Here is an 11,193-nt window from a genome sequence, read left to right as displayed (position 1 = left end):
TTACATGCAGGGAAGTCTCATAGAGCCAGTGCTAATAGGACAGGCTGGCCTCACTGGCACTAGCGAGCTGCCAGACATTTTCCTTCCATTTCCCTGACTTACACACACTTTTCTGTCTTCTGTGTCCTTTTTTAAAAAATTTTTCCCACTGTATGGCATTTTGCCCCTGCCATATTTCTGCTTCATTCTGCCTTCTGTCAGCCTCCTGTCTGCTTGTTGACCAGCTGGTACATGACCCATAGGAGCTACTCCCAGCTAATAGTTTCAAGCTCTATGTCTACATGACCTTCCACCTAAAGTCTGTGTGTGATTTTGTGTGTGTTCTGTTTCCAAATTCAGAAGGAGAGAATCTGATTGTTATAGTCTAAGTATCCATTTTGCTCCAGTTCACTGTTGCCAAAGGAAGAAGACTTCAAAGGTCGTGTCGTGTTGGTGATGCCCCTTTTATACTTTTATACCACACAGGTAAATTATCCAAGAAGAAACAGGAGTGAGGAGGATGAATGAAATACAAATTCTGGTCCCTGGGGTTCAGTCTTACAGAAGAGGCCAAGACACAGGTTGGTTTAGCGCAAGTTAGATTGTTAAGAGAAGTTCAGAAAGTTCCTGGAGGATGCAGGAGGGTGTAGGAAAACTTCTATGGTTGGTGAACACTCAGTATATCAATAATACCTTGAACAGTGATTGAGAGGAGTGTGGAATGAAGCCCAAGTTGATGTGGGTTTATGGAGGTAAGCGTGACTTGAAAGGCTGCTGGTGTTTTTCTTCTGCAACAGGAAATCATTAAAGATTTTTGATTAGAGGGCACCTAGGTGGCTCAGTGGGTTCAGCTTCTGCCTTCGGCTCGGGTCATGATCTCAGGGTCCTGGAATCGAGCCCTGAATCGGGCTCTCTGCTTAGCGGGGAGCCTGCTTCCCCCCTGCCCTCTGCTGGCCTCTCTGCCTACTTGTGATCTCTTGTCTGTTAAATAAATAAATAAAATCTTAAAAAAAAAAAAAGATTTTTGATCAGGAGAGTCACATGATCAAATCTGTGCTCTGTGAAAATGTTTTAGAACATGGTAGGTAGATAAATTGGAGGTAACGTAGGGCCTGGAACTCCTGTCCTCCAGGAAGTAGGCAGCTCCATGAATCTGCATGAGGTGTACTAATGGTCTGAATTAAGAGAAAAGCCATAGAAGAAAATGCTCATGAACAAACATTATATTTAACAAGATGATGTAACTTTCCTGTGGAATGTATAAATAATAGCTGGAGTTTGGAGTGATGGCAAGATGTTGAATATTCCTAGTAAAATCTGGCATGGTTTCTATGTAGTTGATTTTTCCTCCATTATTATTTTTACTGAAGTATAACTAGCATGCAGTATTATATTAGTTTCAGGTGCACAATATAATGGTTCAATAATTCTATGTGTTACTCAGCACTCGCCACAGTAAATGTAGTCACCATCTGTCACCAATGTTATGACAATCTAATTGACTTTCCTATGCTGCACTTTTCATCTCTGTGATTATTTTGTAACTGGATGTTTGAACCTCTTAATCCCTTTCACCTATTTCCCCCATCCCCTCACCCACCTCTCCTCTGGCAGCCATCAGTTCTCTGTACTTAAGGATCTGTTTCTTGGTTTCTTCTATGCTGTTTTTCATTTGTTTCTTAACTTCCACATATGAGTGAGTCATATGGTATTTGTCTTTCTCCACCTCACTAATTTCACGTAGTATTATACTCTCTAGTTCCATCCATGTTGCTGTAAATGGCAAGATTTCTCTTTTAGGGCTGAGTATACAGCCCTATGTACACAGTACATTCTATTGTGTATATATATCACATCTTCTTTATTTATCTACTGATGGACACTTAGGCTGCTTATCCCGGCTATTATAAATCATGCTGCAACAAACATAAGGATGCATATATCTCTTTGCATTAGTGTTTTCATTTTCTTTGGGTAAATACCCAGTAGTGGAATTACTGGATCATACAGTGTGTCTATTTTTAATTTTTTGAGGAACCTCCATACTGTTTTCCACTGTGGCTGTACCAGTTTGCATTCCCATCCACAGTGCACGAAGGTTACTTTTTCTCCACATCATGCCAATACTTGTTATTTCTTGTCAGTTTGATACTAGCCACTCTGACAAATGTAAGGTGATATCTCATTATGGTTTCAATTTGTATTTCCCTGATAATTAGTGATGTGGAGCTTCTTTTCATGTATCTGTTGGCCATCTGTATATCTTTGGAAAAATGTTTATTCAGATCCTCTGCCCACTTTTTAGTCAGATTATTTCTGGGGTTTTTGTTGTGTGCTGACTTCTATGATTTCTTTTTTCTTCTTAAAGATGTATGTATGTATGTATGTATGTATTTATTTGACAGAGAGAGAGAGAGAGAGAGCACACAAGCAGGGACAGCGGCAGGCAGAGGGTGAAGCAGGCTCCCCGCTGAGCAAGGATCCTGATTCAGGACTGGATCCCAGCCCTCTGGGATCATGACCTGAGCTGAAGGCAGGCACTTAACTGACTGAGCCACCCAGGAATCCCTGATTTCTTTAAATATTTTCAGTGTTAACCTCTTATCACCAATATCATTTGCAAATATCTTCTCCCATTCATTGAGTTGCCTTTTCATTTTGTTGATGCTTTTTTTTTCACTGTGCAAAAGTTTTTTATTTTGGTGCTTCTGTTTATTTGTGCTTCTGTTTCCCTTGTCTGAGGAGGCATACCTAGGAAAATTGTTTCCACAGCTGATATCAGAGACATTTCTGCCTATGTTCTCTTCTAGGAATTTTATGGTTTCAGGTCTCACATTTAGGTTTTCAATCCATTTTGAGTTTACTTTTGTGTATAGTGTAAGGAAGTCGTTCAGTTTCTTCCTTTCTTCCTTCCTTTTTTTCTTTCTTCCCTCTTTCCTTCCTTTCTTCCTTCCTCCCTCCCTTTCCTTCTTTTTCTTTCCTTCCTTCTTTCTCACCTTTCTTTTGCATGTAGCCATCTAATTTTTCCAGTGATGCAGGCAGGCCAGGTCTGAGGACCATTTTTGGGGAGGGGGGCAGTCCCATGGGACCAGCCAAGAGGGTCCTTGGCTTCATGCAGGATGGAAATCAAACATGAGCCAGGGAAAGTGAAAGCAGAGTTTATTGAAGATGTAGAGAGAGCAGATTGAGATGAACCCTCTGGGAGACTCAGAAAGGAATGGAACACGAGTCCCATCTTTGTTTGGGGTCTGGGGGTTTTTACTGAAGATGGTGGTCTGGTGCACATGTCCTCTCAGGTATCCAGGAACCAGTTAGAACAAAGATAGGGCCCAGGTGTTATTGCTTGGAGCCAGGGAGCCTTGGCACCAAGATGCCCATGGTCTGGAATACGCACATGGCAGCTTCTTCCAGTCATTCTCACCTGGTCCTTCCTCAAATGTTATCTCGTCTAGAGAAATCATTAACTCCTTGTCCCTCATAGGGAAGACACAAGCTATTTGTATTATAAGGCATGTGGAGAGTGGGTGGGGGTGCAGACTGTAGCAAACCGGAAGCCAGAAAAGACGTAAAGGAAAAAGAACCACCCTTTTTCTCATGAGGTCCCTTTGGTTTCTCTGTCTCGCCAGCAGCATTTCTTGAAGAGACCATCTTTTCCCCACTGTATAGAAAGCTATCTGTCAGCACCAAAGGACAGCTGGCCCACAGGCCAGTGGTTCAGATGGAGTCCTCTGCTTTGTCTGAGTCTGATGTGATGAGGTGTCTCAGTGGGGGACAAGGAGCAGCACAATGAGTGATAGTGTTGGTGGCAGGTGCTGTGCAACCACCAGCAAGTGACAGAAAGATCTTAAGTCCTGAATTAAAATGCTGATATGGAAAGAGAGCCCATAGGCTACAGGTTAGAGAGCTCCATAAAGCAGGCAGGTCCCTGTTCTCTGGAAGATAGTAAAGACAGAGAAATCAGCTCAGGAAATGCTGGGAAAAGATTACGATATCGAAAAAGCCAGGATTATAAATCTGAAAGGCATCTGGTATAAATGTTATCTTCTAGGATGATCAGTCAATGACCATCAGTCCAGTCCTCTGTCATGTACTATGTTCTTAGTGAACACTTAACAAACGTAAAACACAGTACAGGCACAAAGGGGCCTACAAAGCCAGTGGGACAGAAGGACTAACATTTTTGGGGAGGCTTTTGCAAAGCCACTTAATTTAATTTAATTTAACTTTAATTTAATTTAATTTAATTTTTACTTTTAGACCTGTAAAAGTTTTATTGCAATCATGGGACCTCTTCCCTGTCCATCTCCTTACTTACTTTGTGCTATTCTTTAGAATTCATTACTTTTTGCCAAACACACAAGGGTCAGAGGGAACTACTTCCCTCCACAAGTCAAGAGTCGAGATAAGGAACTTGCCTTGTTCCCACATCCTCTGAATTTCCCCCACCCCAGGCTTCTGACTCATCCTTCATACCCTCAATGCCTCTTAATCCTGTTAGCTCTGGGCTGGGAGGCTCACCCCGAGCTGCTCCTGTTCCTCCTCAGGCAGCTGCTTCCTCCCACCAGAGCACGCAATCTATTTCCAGAGATTCACCTTCCGCAACCTCCCCTTCCAACATGTGGGTAGCACTCTTTCTCAAAAAGACAATAGTTTTTAAAAATCCAAAAAACCTGTCACCTCTTCTCTCACCAATTTTAGCATATGTGCTGCTGATTGAGCACCCCTGTCATCTACTCTCATACACGGAATTTTGGAAAACAAAGTACAGAGGAGAGAACATACTGCACTATTTACTCTTTCAGACCTCACTTGCTTTGTATCTCTTTATTTGTTTATGCAAATCAGAAAAACATTTGCATTCATTCTTCTCTGTAATAGTTTGTTTCCAGTTTACAAAGTAGAAGTCGTTTGAAATTACAGATAGGTAAAACATGTACACAGAAGGATAAGGAATGGGAGAGCAAAAATCTTTTAAATTTAAAAATCGTCATAGGGCACCTGGCTGGCTTGGTTGGAAGAGCCTGTGACTCTTGACCTCGGGGTCGTGAGTTCGACCCTACATTTGCTGTAGTGATTACTTAAAATAAATAAAAAAACTTTAAAAATGTTCACTTAAAAAGTACAATAAAAAATGTTGTAGACTAATTGAGGGTAAGTTTTTGCTGTTTCCATGCTTTGATTTGGATTTAAAAATAAATGTTTTTTTTTTAAGTATTTTGAAAATGAAGTGATGAAATGCAAATATGGATTTTTTTTTTCACTTGGACTGCTGCATGATTCTCTCCAGCTAGCTTCCCAACTGCCTGAGTGTGAATGAACACCATCATAACAATCAAACCAGTGTTTAACCTACACGAAGCATTTTCCATGTTCCAGCTTTTAGATTACTCTAAGTGTTGTATTTTTAACACAGTGCATTATGTTGCATAAGAAATTCATTATAACGGTTTTGATCATTTTAGCAATTCATCTTTTTAATGAAAGTATATACAATCACATACGATTATACTAGAAATATTTTCCACATATTTAGATATTTTAAATCAGATGATTTTCTCTATCTGGAATGCCCTTCCTCCACTCATTGTCTACATAAATTCTTTATAAATTAAAAATCCACACATACCCTCCATAACTAGATTCTTATCATAACAATGGAAATAGTCCAGGAGAATATAGATAAACTATATTTTCTCCATTAATGTTAAATGATTCTGTTATGTTTAGAGTATTGATGTGCCCACGGACAAGCTACGCCTTGTAGGTTTCCTGCAGCTGTGTGGTCATACGGCCCAGTCAGCCAATGAGATGCAAGCTAACTGGACATGACTTCAGGGAGATTGGTTTTTTCCCTGAGAGACATAAAGTCATCTGGCATACATTTTTTTTCTCTTTATCTTCTTCATGACTGGAATTTGGAGTTAATGCCTAGAGGCACAGCAATAATCTTGTGACTGTGAATATGGGAGACACACTTGAAAGATGGTAGGACCAAACCAGGAAAGAGCCTAGAGCCAGGATTTCATAACTGAAGTAAACTCCCTTTTTGTTTAGGTTAATGTTCCTGTTCTAGTGTTCTAGGCAGCTACATATCACATACTTCCAGACCCCAATTCCAGGCTCATTCCAGAGATACTGTGTATTTTTTGAGACCCATTGATATTCATACCACATTAAATTTTTATTCCAGTTTTTTTTCCCCCAAAATGGGATAATACTACACATATTATTCTGAACCCAGTTTTTTGACTTAAGAATATGGTCTAGATATCTTTCCATGTCAATACAAAAGGAGTTATCCTTTTAAAAAATATTTAAAGAAAAGACAGGGTGTCTGACTCACTCAGTCAATAGAGCATGGAACTCTTGATCTCAGGATAGTGAGTTCAAACCTCACACTGGGTGTCAAATTTATTTAAAAATAAAATCTTGAGGTGCCTGTATGGCTCAGTGGGTTAAGTATCTGACTTGATTTTGGCTCAGGACTGATCTCACAATCAGTGGGTTAAGTATCTGACTTGATTTTGGCTCAGGACTGATCTAAGGGTTGTGAGATCAAGCCTCACAAAAGGCTCTGTGCTGAGGGTAGAGCCTGCTTAAGAGTCTCTCTCTTTCCCTTTCCATCTGCCCCTCCTCTGCTTGGGTGCACGTAGTCTCTCTCTCTCTTTATCTAAAAAAGAAAAAGAAAAAGATAAAATCTTAAAAAAATTTTTTTCTTTTTCTTTTAAAGGTGGCATTTGTTTATTCAAGCAATTGGAAAAAAATTTAAGTAAAAAGCAGCAAATGTCCTTAAATCTGACTATTTTAAAATCGCTGGTATCATTATTATTGGTGAGTATTCTTATTAGCTCTCTCTTAAAGTACTGGGAGTCGTTCTTTTCCACTACCACCTCCATGTACATGTGTATATACATTCATACCCATGCACATGCATACAAATACACACAAATATAGACACAAATACACATACACACAGGACCACACACAAACACACAGGACACACAATCACAAAGACATGCAAATACACACACCTACCCACAGGGGAGAATGAGAGAGAGAAACTTACAAAATCAGAAGCTATTAAAAAATGTTGAATTTGGGAGCACCTGGAGGGCTCAGTCAGCCAGTGTCTGCCTTCAGCCCAAGTCACGATCCCAGGGTCCTGGGATGGAGCCCCACATCGGGATCCTTGCTCAATGGGAAGTCTGCTTCTCACTCTCCCTCTGACCCTTCCCCTAGTCATGCTCTTGCTCAAGCTCTCTCTCTAATGAATAATAAAATATCTTTTTAAAAGAAGTGTTTAACTTTGGCTGAATTAAACAGAGGACCTAGTAGAATGCCTTTAATAGTTATGACTATAATTGTTATAGAAAGCCAGACAGAAATATCCAAAATTTAAACCAGTTATCATTTTAATACCCATAAAAGCTATAGAATGAATAATAGAAATAGTTGAGACTGAAATCTATCATATTAATATTTTCTTTTGCTAAGAAATCTGTATTTAGCCTTACTTAATACTAACAAGAATTATACTTATTAGATTAACATAGACATATGATTCCAATTTAAAATGTAGAATTGAGTAATTGACTTAGATTAATGAATTTAGGTAGAATTTATATACAGTATTAGAACATTTAGTGGACCTTAAGTTTCACCATATTTTAAAATTTAATTTAGTTCATAAGAATCATTTAATTACTTGCAAAGTTTTGTCATTTAGAAAATTGAAGGACTTAAAAGAAAGTCAATATATTAAATTTATACACCCTGTTTAAAACATTTGAAAGAGTTTAATTAGCTGCATTTGAGAATGTAACCAAACATTAATTGAAGGCATTAAAAGTGACAGTTTAAACTTGCTAGACTTATAATGGAATAATGAGACTTGTAAACTGAAGTTAAATGCTTAAGGAAGAATGAAATTAGAATCTGTAAATTAAGAAATTGGTTATTCAACTTTAAAACCAAAGTAACTTCTAAGTTACCTTTTCTGTGACTATAAGAAAATTAACATTTATGTAAGAAGGAAAAATAAATGAAATGAAAGAATTGTCAAATTTGGAGAAACATTTCTTCACCGTTTAGACATATTGTGTCTCCTATCTTCTAAGATTAAGACAAAAGATTATTAAAACCATTAAGGATTTGTAGTCATTATATTTTTATTGTTCTTTAAAATTATGTATTGATTTTAGCATTGAAAATGTTTCTGCTGTGAAAGATAACAGGATTAACTCTGGGAGATGGGGAAAACAACCATCCCAGTGTGTGTGGGACTGAGGGGTATACTGGAACTCAGGACTATCTGTGCTAAACCCAATTACCTTGGTCACCCTAATGGAAGGCATTGGAGCATAGGTGTTAAGACTGTAGATTCTAACACCTACATTCGAGACTTGGCTTTTCAGCTTATTTTCTATTTATCATGAGCAAATGGCTTCTTTTTGTGCCTCTATTTTCTCATCTTAAAAATGGTGATAAGCACGTTTTCCCACTACAGGGAGGGAATCACAGGGCTTGGTTCTGTGCTCTTATTGTAACCGAAAGAGAAACTTTTACAGTGTCCAGAGCCCCGAAATTTTGCAAATGAAAGATGTCCTCAAATTGCTTGCCGCAAGAACCCATTTAGGTGGCACCAACCTTGGCTTCCAAATGGAACAGTATATCTACAAAAGAAAAAGTATGGCGTCTACTCATAAAACTGAAGAGAACCTGGGAGAAGCTTCTGACAGCAGCTTACGCCATTGTTGCCACCAAAATCATGTCAGTGTCATATCATCCAGGAAGAGTGGCCCGTGGGCTCTGCTGCCACTGGAGCAGCTCTGATTGTGGCTGCCTCATTCCTGGAACCTTCGCTAACCAGGTCCAGGCAGGGCCCTTGTGTTTCCTGGTGGTTGCGGACCCCAGGGCTGAGCACCAGCTTCTCACAGAGATATCTAAGGGTAACCTGCCAGCCATCGTTCTGTGTGACCAAGACCCTCCTCTATGCTGAGTGGACGTGGCCATCCCACACAACAGCAGAGGAGCTGACATAGTGGGTCTTAGGCGGTGGATGTTGGCCTGGGAAGTTCTGTGCATGCATGGCCCAGGCTTCCCTGAACCCCCTCATGGGAGGCCACCCCTGAGCTCTCCTTCTACAGAGAGCCCAAAGAGACTGAAAATGAAGAGCAGGCTGCTGCCGCAAAGGCTGTGACCAAGGAGGAATTTCCTGGTGAATGCGCTGCTCCAGGTCCTGAGTTCACTGCTACTCAGTCTGAAGTTGCAGACTCGTTCAAAGTCATGCCCGTGTCCTCTGTGCCCATTCAGCAGTTCCCTATGAAGAGTGGAGTGCCCAGTCCGCCACTGAAGACTGGTCTGCCACACCCACTGCTCAGGCCACTGAATGAGTAGAAACAACCACTCAGAGGGCTCAAGCTGTTCTTCCACAAAAGGCGAACAAAATGGAGATAAGGTTGAAGGAAAATAAGCAGTTTCAGTAAACAAACAGTGAATATCTATCCCAAAGGATTGTTGTGAAAATTAAATGAGTTACTATATGGAAAGCATCTGTAGTAATTACGTACAGTAACACCTAGAGTTACCTAGAGTGTGGTAAGCACTAAATATGTACTAACTGCTACCGCAAGCTCCCCACAGGAGCATTAATTGTTGGACGAGTCTTGTTTGTTCTTCATTTTATTTTGGTCTCTGCAACTGTTTTAATTTCTTTGCCCATCTCCTCTGCATCCACTGTGATCTTTCTTTCATGTCCTCTAGCAGACAATGGCAGTTGCCTGCCTGATACAAGTTTCTCTCTTCATCCTCAGTAACAGAACTCCATTTTAGTTTTGATGGCAATAGATACAGCATAAATACTTGATTTACTGGGCTTTCTTGAAGTGAGGGGTGGATGGGTGACACAGGGCACAGTTCTGGCCAAGGAGATAGTGTGTAAGTCTACCATGTGGGATAGTTAGGCAGGCTCTCTGAAAGGAGTCTGACTAAGCTGGTGCATGTCTTTTGTCTTTTTCCTCCTCATTATTTCTTTCTAGAATATAGATGCAAGATGGAAGGAGAAGAGCCCTCTTGGTATGAGAGCTATACCCTACAGTTGCTAGAGCTGAAAGCTAGCTGGATCTTTGATAGCTCTTTTGAAGAATCAAAGAAAGAATCACACCATGATTTGTTCAAACATTCTTTAGTTTCCTGTTACACACAAGTGAAAATAACTCCTACTGTTACAAACCACTCATTTAATTTTTGAGCAATGTAAAAAATGTGGCATACTTTAATAGTTTTCATGTCATTTTGAGTTGGGGTCATGCTAATCCCGTTTTTTGAGATTTGCTCCAATTTTGACGCATGTGCTACTGAAAAGACCAGGATACTCTATCTTCTTTGATGAGGAAAAAAAGTTTAAGAGAAAAGTCAAGTCACCAAGATCAAGCAAATCTTAACATCTTCAATGGTAATTATATCAGCCCGTGGGGCGAACCACAGAAGGGGAGAGAGACACTGGCAATGGGCTGTTCTCCACAGAGAAATGGGCATTACCTTTTGTCTCTTTTGTCCAGGCATTCAGATTACCATTTTAAAGTTTTGAGAATGAGAGGTGTCTAAAAATTATTGTGTGCCTTCCACAGTTATCCACTGTTTACTGTATAGTAAATGCATAGTGAGATAATAAATTTGATAACAGGTAATTAAAGCAAGAATGCATAAAATAGTTCAGCTCCAGAAAAAAGGACTATGACCAACGTTTGTCTGAGATTGAGAACAACTCTGTACCTGTTGTTGTTATTACTGAATTAGCGTTGCCTGGCAACTTGGCCCAGCTGTTAATTAAGCACTTAGGCAGCCACAGTCATTAACTCTTTCAGGTCCTCAGGATACTGCTTAGTTATTGCTTCAATTTACTGTACTAAGCTTACTAATAGGCAATGCCTTAAAACATTGAGAATATCTAGCTCATGTTTCATCTTCTTTATGGTTAGATGGAAAAAGCAATTCTAATTTCATTCCTCGTTCATTTTAATTTGAGTTAGCAGATGTGTACTGCAGTCAACTATTTAACTTGCATTATAGAAAAGCCTGTAATAGCAATTTATCAGGGTGTGTGTGTGTGTGTGTGTGTGTGTGTGTGTTGTTATAGCGTGGTTTTCATTTCCTCCAAAATGTGCCTATAAAAGTGGGATACATTTTATTTTCTTAATTCACATAGAATATCAA

At 39.7% G+C, this 11,193-nt stretch overlaps 1 pseudogene; it reads left to right on the top strand.

The window, feature by feature from the left end:
* Positions 1–8,571: 8,571 nt before the first annotated feature.
* Positions 8,572–9,371, top strand: LOC131825887 (small ribosomal subunit protein uS2-like; annotated as a pseudogene).
* Positions 9,372–11,193: the final 1,822 nt, after the last annotated feature.

This window comes from Mustela lutreola, chromosome 2, assembly GCF_030435805.1.
Source record: "Mustela lutreola isolate mMusLut2 chromosome 2, mMusLut2.pri, whole genome shotgun sequence".
Classification (NCBI taxonomy): Eukaryota; Metazoa; Chordata; class Mammalia; order Carnivora; family Mustelidae; genus Mustela; species Mustela lutreola.
Note: the sequence above shows the minus strand (reverse complement) of the source record. Positions and strands in the feature narration are given on the sequence as shown.